The sequence below is a fragment of the Hipposideros armiger genome, unplaced genomic scaffold (genome assembly GCF_001890085.2).
Source record: "Hipposideros armiger isolate ML-2016 unplaced genomic scaffold, ASM189008v1 scaffold_178, whole genome shotgun sequence".
NCBI classification, from domain to species: domain Eukaryota; kingdom Metazoa; phylum Chordata; class Mammalia; order Chiroptera; family Hipposideridae; genus Hipposideros; species Hipposideros armiger.
Window position 1 is genome coordinate 266,999 of NW_017731528.1, and position 12,753 is coordinate 279,751.

The following is a 12,753-nucleotide window of genomic DNA, read 5'->3' on the forward strand; positions in this document are numbered from 1 at the left end:
TCTTTCTTATTTAATTTACTTCAGCAACATGAATGCAGTGTCTGTGTACATGCATAGTGAAAAGTACTGCTGACTGGAATCATTTTAGCTGTTTTTAGACAAAAATTTGATTGGCTAAGATGCTTTTTATAATGAACGCACTTCCTTACAAAGGGCAAAGCAAAAATCGGTAGTGATCAGAAAGCTCGAGTTGAAGAGCTGTGGGGTTCCTCCCCTGGGGACAGTGTGATGAGGGGCGGGTGGTCATGACCTTTCAGGAGCTCCAAGGTGGCTGATTCCTGTTCTTGAGGGGGAGGCTGAGAAGGGGGAGTAGGGCTGAGTCTAAGGAGGGGTGTTTGAGCCAGTGCCTCGAAATATAATGGATTTTTGTATAATGGATTTTTTTCCTTTGCTGAACAAACTTGTTAGATCTAATAATTGTGTGTCTGTGTGTGTTTCTTAGGTTTTCTATATCTAAGATCATGTCATTTACAAAATAGAGATAATTTTACTTCTTCTTTTCTAACCTGGATGTCTTTTATTGTTTTTAAAAGTGTCTTTATCTTTTAGAGGTAAATACTGAAATATTTACAGAAGACAATGATGTGTGGGATTTGCTTAACAATGTAGGCAGGGGGCTGGGGTGGGAGGGCGGTTAACAGGTAAGACAACACAGGCCCTGACTTGAAGCTGATAGTAATCTCTTTACTTTTATAAATGTTTTAAAATTTCCATTATGAGAACCAAAATGAACATGCCTGGAGTCATCACAGACTCGTGGACTCAGAATCTCTGGGAAAAGTGAGTAGGACTCTGCTTGTTTAACAAGCTCCCTGGATTGCCTCTGCAGACAATACTGTTGGAGGGTTTCTGCCCCAGTCTGTGGATTAGAAATGAACAGAGCTGCTCTCAGCCAGGCCCAGGGGCCACTGCAGCTTTCCACCATGTTGGCGCTTTGCCAAACCTGGGTCTGGGTTGGAGAAACCACAAGGAAGGATGCCCTGTCACCTTCACAGAACCTGTGATTTAGCACAGTATCATTTATAGAACATTGACCGTGTATATTTTGGTTGCTTGAGAATGTTGAATTTCATTAATGTACCACTCAGCTAGACCACCTCCAGCAAAAGAAGGCTGTGAAGCCAAGCATAAATGGTTGGAGCCAAGTTTTTAAATTAATGTTGACCTGGTCTATACCTTTTGTCTTACCACTGTCAAGCACCACAGGCTTCAGAGTAAGTTGTCTTCAAACCAGTTGTCAGTTAACTGTGCAGAGTCCAGCAAACCAATTTTCTGGATTTTGCATGAGAATGATTAGCAGTTCAGTAGAAGTAGACAGCTTTTTTTTCTGTTTTAGATACCTGAAAATAATAATTATAATGATAACTCTGCCTCCTAGATTTTTTTTTCAAAGATTTTATTGGAGAATTGGGGGAGGGGAACAGCCAAGTTGTTTTCTTCAATCTTCGTTGTGGAGGGCGCCAGTCACCATCTGGCTGCCTGTTGGCAGCTCATGGCCTCTAAGCTCAAGGTGCTGTGTTCAATCTTAGTTGCTGGTGAGCGTAGCCACTATCCCATGTGGGAATCGAACCAGCAGCCTTGTTAAGAGCGCATGCTCTATCCACTGAGCCACCCGGGTGGCAGCTCAGCTCGAGGTGCCTAGTTCATTCTTAGTTGCAGGTGGGCATAGCCCACCATCCAACAGGCAATCTTGTTGTTATACCAGCTGAGCCATCCTGCCACCTGTTGGCAGCTCAGCGACAGCTCAGCTCGGGCACAGCGTCACTGGCCCATGTGGAAATTGAACCAGCAGCCCTGTTGCTCAGAGCTCGTGCTCTTAAGCCAACTCTTAACCAACTGAGCCACTTGGCCGGCCCTGCCTCCTAGATTTTGGGGGTGAAATGATGCTCTCTGAGCCTAATGTGGGGCACGACTTTAAAATCCCGTTTAAGCCCACAGACTGTGTGAAGCACACAGGCTGCCCCAGAGCTTCCCCCTCGGAGCCTCATCTGTGCGTCCTACGGTGCCCTCGCTTGGACTCCATCTGAGCCCTGAGTTTCTGTTTGATTCCTCTGAGCACTGCAGCCCTGGTTTTGCAGTTGGAGCCTGTGATGTTGCTTCACAGACAGCAGCCTGTCATTATTTCTCATCTGCATGGGGTCTCTCCATCGTCTTTTCTGTTCATTCTCTTCATGGTCCTGGGCACAGAAGTGCTCGGTATTGCCACTGACACCAGGTCCTTTCCCCTCATGAAGCAGGACGCCATCATGGGGCCCGGGCATTTCAGAGAATATGGTGCCGTGTGCTCCCTCCACACAGATGGCTGCTGGATCACCCAGGCACAGCCTGGATCTGTGCAGTGCAGTGATAAATACACCTTCCAATGTGACATGTGTTTTCAGCAGACAAGGACTTGTTTGTCTGCGTTGGTGTTGTGCCAGTTGTGCTTTTGTGTGGGACTTACATGTCTTCCTTACAAATTCACGTCCAGCCCTGCCAGGAATGTCAGGCCTGAGCCCCTCGCCTGGCGCTTGTCCTTTGCTTGTCCTCAGACGGCCCTCTTGGCATTTGACACAGTGCCCGTCAGATAGGGGACCTGTTTCCAGGAAGTGACAGGGAAAATTCCTGCAAGCACTCCTTGCAGTGTGAGGGGCTGCTTCTCTGAAGGAAGGAACTGGAATCACATGACCGTCGCTCTTCACCCATAGTCTCAATTTCCTGACACCTGAAGGCTTTGCAGTGGCACATCCCTCTGGGTGTGTGGACTGACCAAACAGTCACCCTTGTTTCCAGACGGAAGTGAGGGCGTGTGTGTGTGCGTCTGTGTTTTTGTGCATGTGTGTGTATGTGTGTGTGTTGTTTGCATTTGTGTATGTGTTTTCTTGACAAAGGATAGGGCTTGACTTTGATCAATTTAGCTACTTATGCGATAAATGTAGAAACAAACCTTCAGAAAATGGTGAAGTGGTGACATAACACTGTGGGATATGAACAAGTAAAAAGTCACCTTCTGGATATTTCCAGTCTAACCTGTAAATCCTATGTTTCTTCTCTTTGTATAATAGCATGAAAGGAAACTAGGATTATCCCTGAACCAGAAGCCCAAATGTCAAAGATCCTGCACAACACATGGCGCTGCTCTCGCCAAACAAAATACTTGTCAGGCCTTAGAATGGCTTAGCATTAATTCCACAGCTGGCAGTTATGGTCTCCGACTTGTGGCGTTCCTTCCTAAGGCTAGGGAAATTCCATTCAAAGTCTCCAAATTCTTTTAGTGTTTTCAGCATGTACAGCATGTAGAATTTAATATAGCTAAATAATTTTATAAAAAGCAATTCAGTATCCACAGGAAGTTGGTCACAACTGTGCCTTACTTGAGAATCATCATAAATGCCTTTTTCAAATTTTCTGTTCATGATTCCTAAGAATGCACAGCTATGGGCTGTAATTGGTAGCATATGGCACTATTACCTTCTGTAGAAATTCATTGTCATTAATAATGCGATTCAGTAGACTGAGAACTCACGGGGAGATGACTGGCTTTAGCCTCCATTCTAGGATGTTCTGTTCACTCTTTTGATATTTGGTAAGCCCAGCTCTTCAAAATGTCTCCTTGGATAAAAGTTTATTTACTCCACAAACACCTACCATGTGCCAGAAACCTCACATATTTGGTCTTATTGGATCCTCATGGTACTACGAGACAGATAGGAAGCCCTGCTTTGTAAGTGAGGAAACCAGGACTCTGAAAAGTTTTGAAAAACTTGGTCAAGTTCTCACAATTAACCACATCTGTTGGCTCCAAAAGTTGGGTCTTTCTAGCATACTCGGCTGCCTCTGAGAGCAGAGGTCCAGGGTCAAGGAAAGCCTCTGGAGGTGGTGGCAGGACGGGGAGCTGTTTGAAGAGCAGAGAGATGAGAGCTCCAGAGCAGTGGGCTGGGAAAAGTATTAAGGATCAAGCCCCTATGGAAGATAAATAGAAATACACCACACTACAGTCTTCCTGGGCACCTGAAATCACACGTTAGAAAGGAAGTGATTTCAGTCGTCCTGTGGCATCTGTCCATCACTGCCTCTGTACCAGTCCCTAGTCCAGATGCTGAGGGTGGAGCAAGGCCTGAAATAATCCCTGTCATAGTACTGTTGACAGCAGTGGGTAAGGCCTCTCCTTCCGCCCCACCTCCACTTACTAGTTCACTCACACCTCCCTCTTCCTGGACCCTCAGCAGAGCTCCAGGAGACAAGGGTGAAGCCTGGAGCCACCCGGCAGCAGGGCTGTGTGTGAGTGTTGGCGTCAACGAGGTCTGTCTGTCTGGAGCCTGGGTCCCAGCTCAGCCAGGTGGAGGCACATGCAGGCAGGCAGGCAGAGGCCAGGCATTGCTGGGAGACTTACCTCTGCAGGGCCTCCCGGTCCCTTTGTCTGAGCCTTCCTTCAGCCTTGTGAGGGGGTCCTCTCCTGGCCTTCCTCACCCCAGCACCTGCCCTCTCTGCTGCACTCACCTCACTGGGTATGAGCCCCCTCCGCTTGTGTCCCTCTCCCTCGGCTCACCCAGGCCACTGCGGGCTGGGCTGGCTGAGCCCCATGGGGGGACCGAGGCAGAAGTGGGCCTGGGATGAAAGGGGCACAGAGGAGGTGGTGAAAGGGAGTTCCCCGGCAAGTGCTGAGGGCCTTCATCACGAAAAATGGGGGCCCAGTGTAGTGGGGCCCAGAGGTGGAAGGCTACTGGGCTTTCACCCATGTGTGGCTCCGCCTCTCCCCACCTTTCTCCCCACTGGCCTCTACCAGCAGCCTCCTGGTCAGTGGGAGCTGGGAACTAGAAGGCCGGCCTGAATCTGGTTTCTAGGTGTGTGTTATTTCAGCAGCAAGGTGTTCTCACAAAAAGTGACTTTGTGAACTTTTAGGCCTCCCTCCCAGGCCCAGGGAGTCTTTATTTCTGATGCGGGTCCACACACAGGTTCATTCACTCATGTGGTTAATTCCTGTAGGCATTTGCATGTTGTGGGCTTTATGGCAATACTGGGGGGGCCTAGAAGCTGGAACCACTGACATCTACCCCTTTGTCAGCCCTCGTCTAACCTGACACCCTGCTCTGTTGCTCGCCTCTTACTAGCATCAGCTTTTCCTCACCCGCTGCTGAGGCTTAAGAACGAGTGTTGGTGAACTCCTGTGAAGAGCCAGAGGCAGACATTGGGTTTCGCCAATACAACGCCCAGCTGTGAGGTGGGCAGGAGCAGCCCTGGACACAGAATCTGTGAGTCAGGTGGCTGTGTTCCAGGAAAGCTGTGTTCACAGACATTGACATATAGATGCATATGACTGTCACGAGGCATTAATTCTATTTTTCTGATTTTTTTCCCCAACCCTTAAAAAAATGTAAACATCATCTTAGCTCACGGACTACAAAAAACAGGTAATGGGCCAGATGTGGCCTATGGCCACAGTTTGCTGACCCCTTGTTGTGGGTTGCGTCGAGTCCCTGAAAAATTGCTGTGACAGAGTCCTAACCCCCAGCACCTGAGAATGTGGTCTGACTTGGAGGCGGGTCTGCAGAGGGAGTAAGTTGAAATGAGGTCGTTAGGATGGGTCCTAACCTAATATAATTATGTGTCCTCATAAAAAGGGGAAGTTTGAACACAGACACATCAGAGGAGACGGTATGAAGACATGGAGAGCATGGCCACCGACGAGGGAGCAGCTGAGGTGCCGGGAGCGAGAGAAGAAGCCTGGACCAGAGTCTCCCGCACAGCCCTCAGAAGGAACCAACTGCGCCCACCTTGGTCTTGGATTTCTTCCCTTCAGAACTGGAAGACAATCAGTTTCTGCTTGTGGTACGTTGTGATGCAGCCCCAGCAAACTCTTACCACCGGGCCCCGACGGAGCTCCGTCACCTCTTGTCCCATTTCTGCCCTGGCCTTCCCCCACGGGCCCCACCATCCACACTCCACAGCAGCCAGCATGGTCTTTTTGAAATCAGGTCTTCCCCCACCTTAGACCTTCTCAGTGACTTCCCATTGCTCCGAGGTCATCCTCCTCTCTCATTTTTGACCCCCAGGTAGGGCCCACTAGTAAAAAGGATTTGGGTTTGGGAGGCTATGTGATCTTACGCTATTTTTATTATACTTAGTCATTAAAAATTAATCTGGGAAAGAGAATTGAGAAATCTGCCAAGAAGAACTCCGCAGTCACAGGGTGGGCATCTGCCTGTTGCAGGAGCACCAGTGCTCTGAGCATTTGCACTGGGAGCCCAGCTCCCGCTCACAGCCTGTCCTGTCTTCTGAGCGTTCCTTCTCTGAGCTTCTGCACCAACTGCACTGCTGTCTCTTCCTCTGTTTTCCTGCCACTTCCTTCCTCCCAGCCAGATTTTATCTAAAGTTTCTCCAGATTTCTGTAGCTGACTGTGCCCGACGTCCAAGTTCTTGCACATTTGTTACAGAGGCTTTCAGCTCACTTTCATTGTGAAAAATATACAGTGCTAAGTGAAAGTCACACTGAGTGGGTGCGTGGAAGCTGAGGGACCAGTAGGAGCCCGGGAGAAACAAAACCTGTCATCCTGCCCTCTCACTAGGAAATCAGTCCATTAGTTCAACTCTGAGTTGTAGTTTTCAGTGCAGTTTCAGCTGTTTAAAATATGTTTGCCTTTGGTCTTGATTTCTTAAATTTCTAATACTGTAGTCTGTGAAATTCATGCCTTCATTGTCAGGGGAGCAATGGTGTCTAATGTTTGGATCTTGCTTTCTGCTTTCAGAGGGATTACGTGAACACTGTAGCTTTGTGTCTCTGGCTCTTAGTGCGTAATTGTACTGTCCATCTGGCTATTATCACCATGACATTTGTTCAGTAGAGATGGACATAAACATGCCCCTTGATTTGGGGGAAATCTCATTTTGTTTTCTCTTTTTAAGTCTAAATACAACTTCTCTTCACCATTGTATTTTTCCCTCTATCACAATTCCATCCTGGGAGAGAAACATTCAAATACAGACTCAGCTTTCGTGAATAAGGCAAGTCCTGTTTGGTGTAAATGTAACTTATTAAGAAAAATACCTTTGTTGTCAGCATCCATTTACAGGTAAAAGTGTATTTTTATCCATTTTTATGTATTATTTAATCCCCTGAAGTCCCAAGGGCCATTTCTGAGGAAAGGCATGAAATGTAACTGATTAAAATTCATTATGTGACAAGAATAATATTTCCTTAAATGGTTTTATCCATCCTTCATGATGGTAGTGAATGAATGGTTTCTAATAAGTGAAGATAATGATACCCAACCTGAGGGAAAAGAGAAGAGAAAGGGCATGCTTACTTTGGGCATTTCATTTCTGCCATCTTTATGGGGACTTCATTTGTTCATTTTATTATGTAAAAACTAACTGGGCATCCACGTGCTAGGCAGGGGGCTGGACAATGTAGCAGCTGCCACCCCACCTAAACCCTACGTCCTGACCTTGAGGAGCCAAAGTCTGACAGAAGAAGGACAAGTCTGCAAGGTGGCGACACCAGGCCACCTCCGCAGGCAGTGCTGCTGTGAGAGCATTGAGGAGATGCTGAGTAAGGGCCTGGCCACGGAGAGGGGGTGTAGTGTCTCCTGTTGCTGCTGTAACAAATTCCACAAACTCAGTGGCTCAAAGCAACACAGATTTATCAACATACGGTTCTGGAGGCCAGAAGTCCCACACGGATGTCACTGGGCCAAAACTAAGCTGCCAGCAGGGCTGCATTCCTATCTGGAGAATCAAGGGGAGAGAGAGTCTGTTTCCTGCCCCTTTGGGTGTCTGTGGAATTCAGCTCTTTGGGGTTGTAGGACTGGGGTCCCTATTTTCTTGCTGCTTGTAAGTTGAGGCCTTTTCGAAGTTTTGAGAGGCCACTGCATTTCTTGGATTGTGGCCTGTTCATCCATCTTCAAAGTCAGCAGTAGGTCAGGTCCTTCTCACGGTGTCATCTGTCTAGCCTCCTCTTCTGCTGTCTTCTCCCACTTTTAAGGACCCTTTTGATCACATTGGGCCTCACCTGAATAATACAAAATGGTCTCCCCATCTTAATGCCTGTAACCCAAATCACACCAGCAGTATCCCTTCTGCTCTTTGAGGTCACATATCTGTAGGCTCCAGGCATAAGGCATGGATGTCTGGGAGGCTGGTATTCTGCCCACTGCATGTGGGTAGCATTCCAGACATCAGAGAAGTCGGGGAGAGGACGTCCATGCCTGGAAAGGCACGAGCAGGATGTGGGGACAGATCCCATGCAGGAAACAGCCGTTTCGTGTGACTGGGGGGCCGGGACCCAACGCCTACACAGAGCACAAGAAAATGCTGGAAAAACATCTTTCCCACTTTATAGGGAGGATGTCAGCTGTCAGAGCCTCAGCTTTACTCAGAGGCCATGGTGAGCTCCTAAAGGTTCTAGCAGGGCGTGCATCAGAAAACGAGTCTGGTTTAGGGTTGTGTCTAATGGGTGGGAAAAGTGGAACTGAAAATGAAAGGGGTGGTGATGCTGTGGTCTCCTGTCCAAGGCCAGCTCTTCTGTGTCAGTGGTGTCTTCTGACCTACAGGGTGGTGAGGGAGGAAACACAGGTATCCTTCAGTTACGACTTCTGTGGTAATTTGTCACAGCAGCAACAGAATGATATCACCCACTGAAAATGAGGCCTCCTCTGAGCCTTCGTTCTCCTCTCGCTGCGATGTCACGATTCCCTCCCCTTTCCAACTACATCTCAGAGTCCTGTTCTTTGCGACCTTACTCATCACAAATCTGCCCCACCTAGCTCCCGTTCTTTGCTAAGGTTCCAGTGACTGCCATGTTTTTAAGTCCAGTTGATGCTTTCCAGTATCATTTGACTTGACTTTTCAGTAGCATGTCCCTATGTTGACCCCTTCCTCCTTGAAGCACTGTCTCCTGTGTTTCTGTGAAGCCACATTTCCCCTGGCTCCTGTGCAGCTCACCCTCCTCTACCTCACTGTTAAATGCTGCGTTTCTTCAGCGTTGATGCCCGCTGCCCCTTCCTCTGTTCTGTCCACCTGGGCAGGTTCCTCCATACCTTCAGCACCAGTGCTCACACACAGTATGGCAGGTATATCTCCTGAGCTACCATCAGTGTCCCCGACTGCCTTCAGAGAGCCCCATCACTGCACTCTGTCTCAGAGGACAATGCCAAACTCAGACTGATGACCTCAGTCCAGTGGATGGCACCCTCACTCACAACGTACAGGGCAGAAACCCAGGGGCCCTTCCCTCTCCACAAGGTCATGCTGCCAGTCTGTCCCATTGCTGGGGTCTGAAAGTTTTACCACTGCTGTCTCCCCATTTCATCTTCTCTGCATGTCCGTCGCCAGCATCTTGGCCCCAGGTGCATTACCTCTTTCCTCAGCTACTGCAATATTCTGGTCACCATCTTTCCTCCCTCCTGTCAGCCCCCACTCATTCTCCACACAGCAGCCAAAGTCGTCTTTTGGAAACACATCAGATGGTGTCATTCCTCTACTTATGACCCTTTCTGGACTTTCCATGTTCTGAGTGGAGAGACTAACATGTTTATAATGAATCCTGAGGCCCTCTCCAGCCTCACCACCTCTTTCTCCATCCCCATCACACATCACAGTGATCTTTTTTTTTTTTAAGATTTTTATTGGGGAATTGAGGGAGGGAATGGTGTTGGGGAATTGGGGAAGGGGAACAGACAAGTTGCTGTCCTTTTGTTCTTCAGTCTAGTTGTAGAGGATGTCACTTCACTGGCCCATGTTGGTATTATCATTGTGCTCTTCCCAGCTGAGGCAGATCGGTCGCCGGCCATTGGACGGCCGCCCACAGTGGCTTACAGCCGCTGCCAGCTGCTCATGCTGGCTGCCAGCCACTCACGGTAGCTTACAGCAGCCCACTGCAGCCCCACTGCAGCCCATGCGGTTGCTGGCCACTCACAGCAGCCCAGCTCCAGGTCTAGCTATTGTTCACCATCTTAGCTGTAGAGGGAGCAGCATCACTGGCCCATGTGGGATCCTAACTGGTGGCCCTGCTGCTCAGAGCTCACGCTCTCAAGCCAACTCTTAAGCAATGTGCCACTCGGCCAGCCCCACACAGTGATCTCTTTTAGTGTCTGAAACGGTTCCTGCCCCATGGCCTTTGTACACAGACTTCTGCCACTTGTAATACTCCCCTCTTCATCTTATTCATTTCTTCTACTTTTGTATCTCAGCTAAAGTGCTTCATTGTTTCTTAGACCAGATCACATCCCCTCTGTTATCAGCTCTCACGGACAGTGTCTTTCCTTTATAGTATTATTCCATCCAGAATTTCCATTGGTTTGTGGCACTCTCTGACTATGACTCACCTCTCCCACTAGACTTGTAAGCTCCGTTTTCAGTATTTTGTCCCCAGTGCCTAGGTGCCTGATGTGTAGAACAGATTAGGCACTGCTGGAAAGGCTGACATGCCTGGCATATAGTAAGTGCTCAGTAAATATTTATTGAGTCAATATGTACATTCCATTGTCGGCCATCTTGACTATGAAAGGTTGTCAAGACATAGTAAAAGTAAAAATGTCTGTTGAGTGGTTGGAAGTGTGGAAATGAAAATATGGTATAGGATTTTGTGATGCAAATTATAACTTTCATTACCCATGAACACACCAGAATTCCCATTTATGCACAATACCAGAGAAAAAGGGTAGGCTGACCAAAGCAAACTTTAACTTGTTTTTGCTTTGGGTCCCTTTTCAGGGGAGACACAGCTGTGACCGTTCTGTCTTATGAACTCTGGGCACTCATGTGCTTCAAAACACAGTGCGGCCCTCGCTCCTGGCTCTACGCCAGCTCGCGTTAGTTTACTCTTACCTTCTGTGACATCTCCAAAATACTTTCCAGCTCCCCTGTTCCCCGAGTATTAATGGGAAGTACACAGTCACAGAGCTGTGCCATCTCCTCTGCGCAGCTACTCCATTTCCTCCACATGCCTATTTCTCTAACATATTTCTGCAGGCCTGAAATACCAGCCTTCCCCCCTTCCAAGTATCTTCACCTCAAACTTGGGTTCTCCTCTCACCTCTGTCTTTCTGAAGGCTCTTAGCTCTGAGGCATTTTGCAAATTCCAACCTCAAACCCAGAAACTCCTCTTGTCCTGGGGTTACCAGCTATCAACTATGATCTGTGTGACTGCTTCCTGAATTTTATAAGTTTCCCTTTGCTCTTTGAAATTTGGCAGGCTGTCTGCCGCTGGCCTCCTTCCACTTCTACTTATCATAATCTCATAATGGTTTTCCTTATTAAAACCCATTTATCATGCATCTGAATATGACACACTCAGCCTTTTTTTTTTTTTTTCAGAGCTGGTTGATAAAACCAAATAAATGGTCTGAAAAGCAAGTGTTCAGTAACAACTAAAACAACAGAGACAGTTAATTTTAAATCAAGAGTTAAAAATAGTCTGTGGAAGTGTTTCTTTTACAGTTAGACAATTAAATATTTATTATCAATTTAGATTAGCTCAGATGTTTCCCTTTGGAAATTTTAATTTTGCTATAGAAATTGATTTTGTTGAAACAAGAGTTCGAGCCTTCCCTTTTTGTTCTTCCTAAAGCAAGTTTTACCAATGTTAACTGCAAAAGATTAGATTAAAAATGTGAATGAAACATTTTAGAGCATGTAGAAGCATATAGATCTTTTTGGTGAAATTTTTCTTTCAGTTACAGACACAACAACATCCCGCTCATGTCTGAAAATGAAATAGCAGTTGCAGCCAAATATAAACGTAATAAGAAATAAGTAAACAGTTGGTGTTGCTGTCATAGTTCACTCAACATAAAAAGTGAGCTAAGAGAGGATGTGGTAAGAAAAGAAAATTGTTTTAGCAATTCGTCTCAATAATGTAAAGTGTCAACATAAAATTCTTTAAATGCAGAATGGATCTTTATCTTGACAGGGTTTCTTTGAGGTCTTCTGGGAACAAATCTTCTTAAATTATTGAGCAATTCTGACTTATGCAATCACATGCTTCATTACTCATCTCAAAGGCAGAATGGCTATTCGGAGAATGAAGCTGAGCTGTTGGAGGCGACTTGTAGGGCAGGTCTGCAGAGCTGGATACCCCGTAAGGCTTGCTGGGGCTAGGCCTTCCCCTAAATATGCACCAGAGGCTTTTACCAAAATTTCCAGGAGATTCTGTTTTCCAAATGGCTAAAAGCAAAGCAACTAGAAATAAATTAAAATCAGAGGAAAGTTTAGTCTCTCATGATTTTAATATTGGAAAATACGCAATACATGTAAGAATTGAAAATTTTTTTTAAAGATTTTATTGGGGAATTGGGGAAGGGGAACAGCGTTGGGGAATCGGGGAAGGGGAACAGACAAGTTGCTGTCCTTTTGTTCTTCAGTCTTGTTGTGGAGGGCCTCGCTTCACTGGCCCATGGTGGTATTATCATTGCGCTCTTCCCAGCTGAGGCAGTTGCTCGCTGGCCATCCTGGCCGCTCACGGTGGCTCACGGCAGCTCACGCCAGCTGCTGGCCGCTCATGGTAGCTTACGGCAGCCCACTGCAGCTCCACTGCAGCCTATACCGTCGCCGGCGACTCAACGGTAGCCCAGCTCCAGGTTGAGCTGTTGTTCACCATCTTAGTTGTAGAGGGCAGTGTCACTGGCCCTCATGTGGGATCTGAACCAGGGCCCTGCTGCTCAGAGCTGGCATCCCAAGCCAACTCTTTTTTTTTTTTTTTTGCTGAGCCATCCTGCTACCTGTTGGCAGCTCAGCGGCTGCTCAGCTCGGGCTGGACTCGAACCGCTGTTGCTCAGA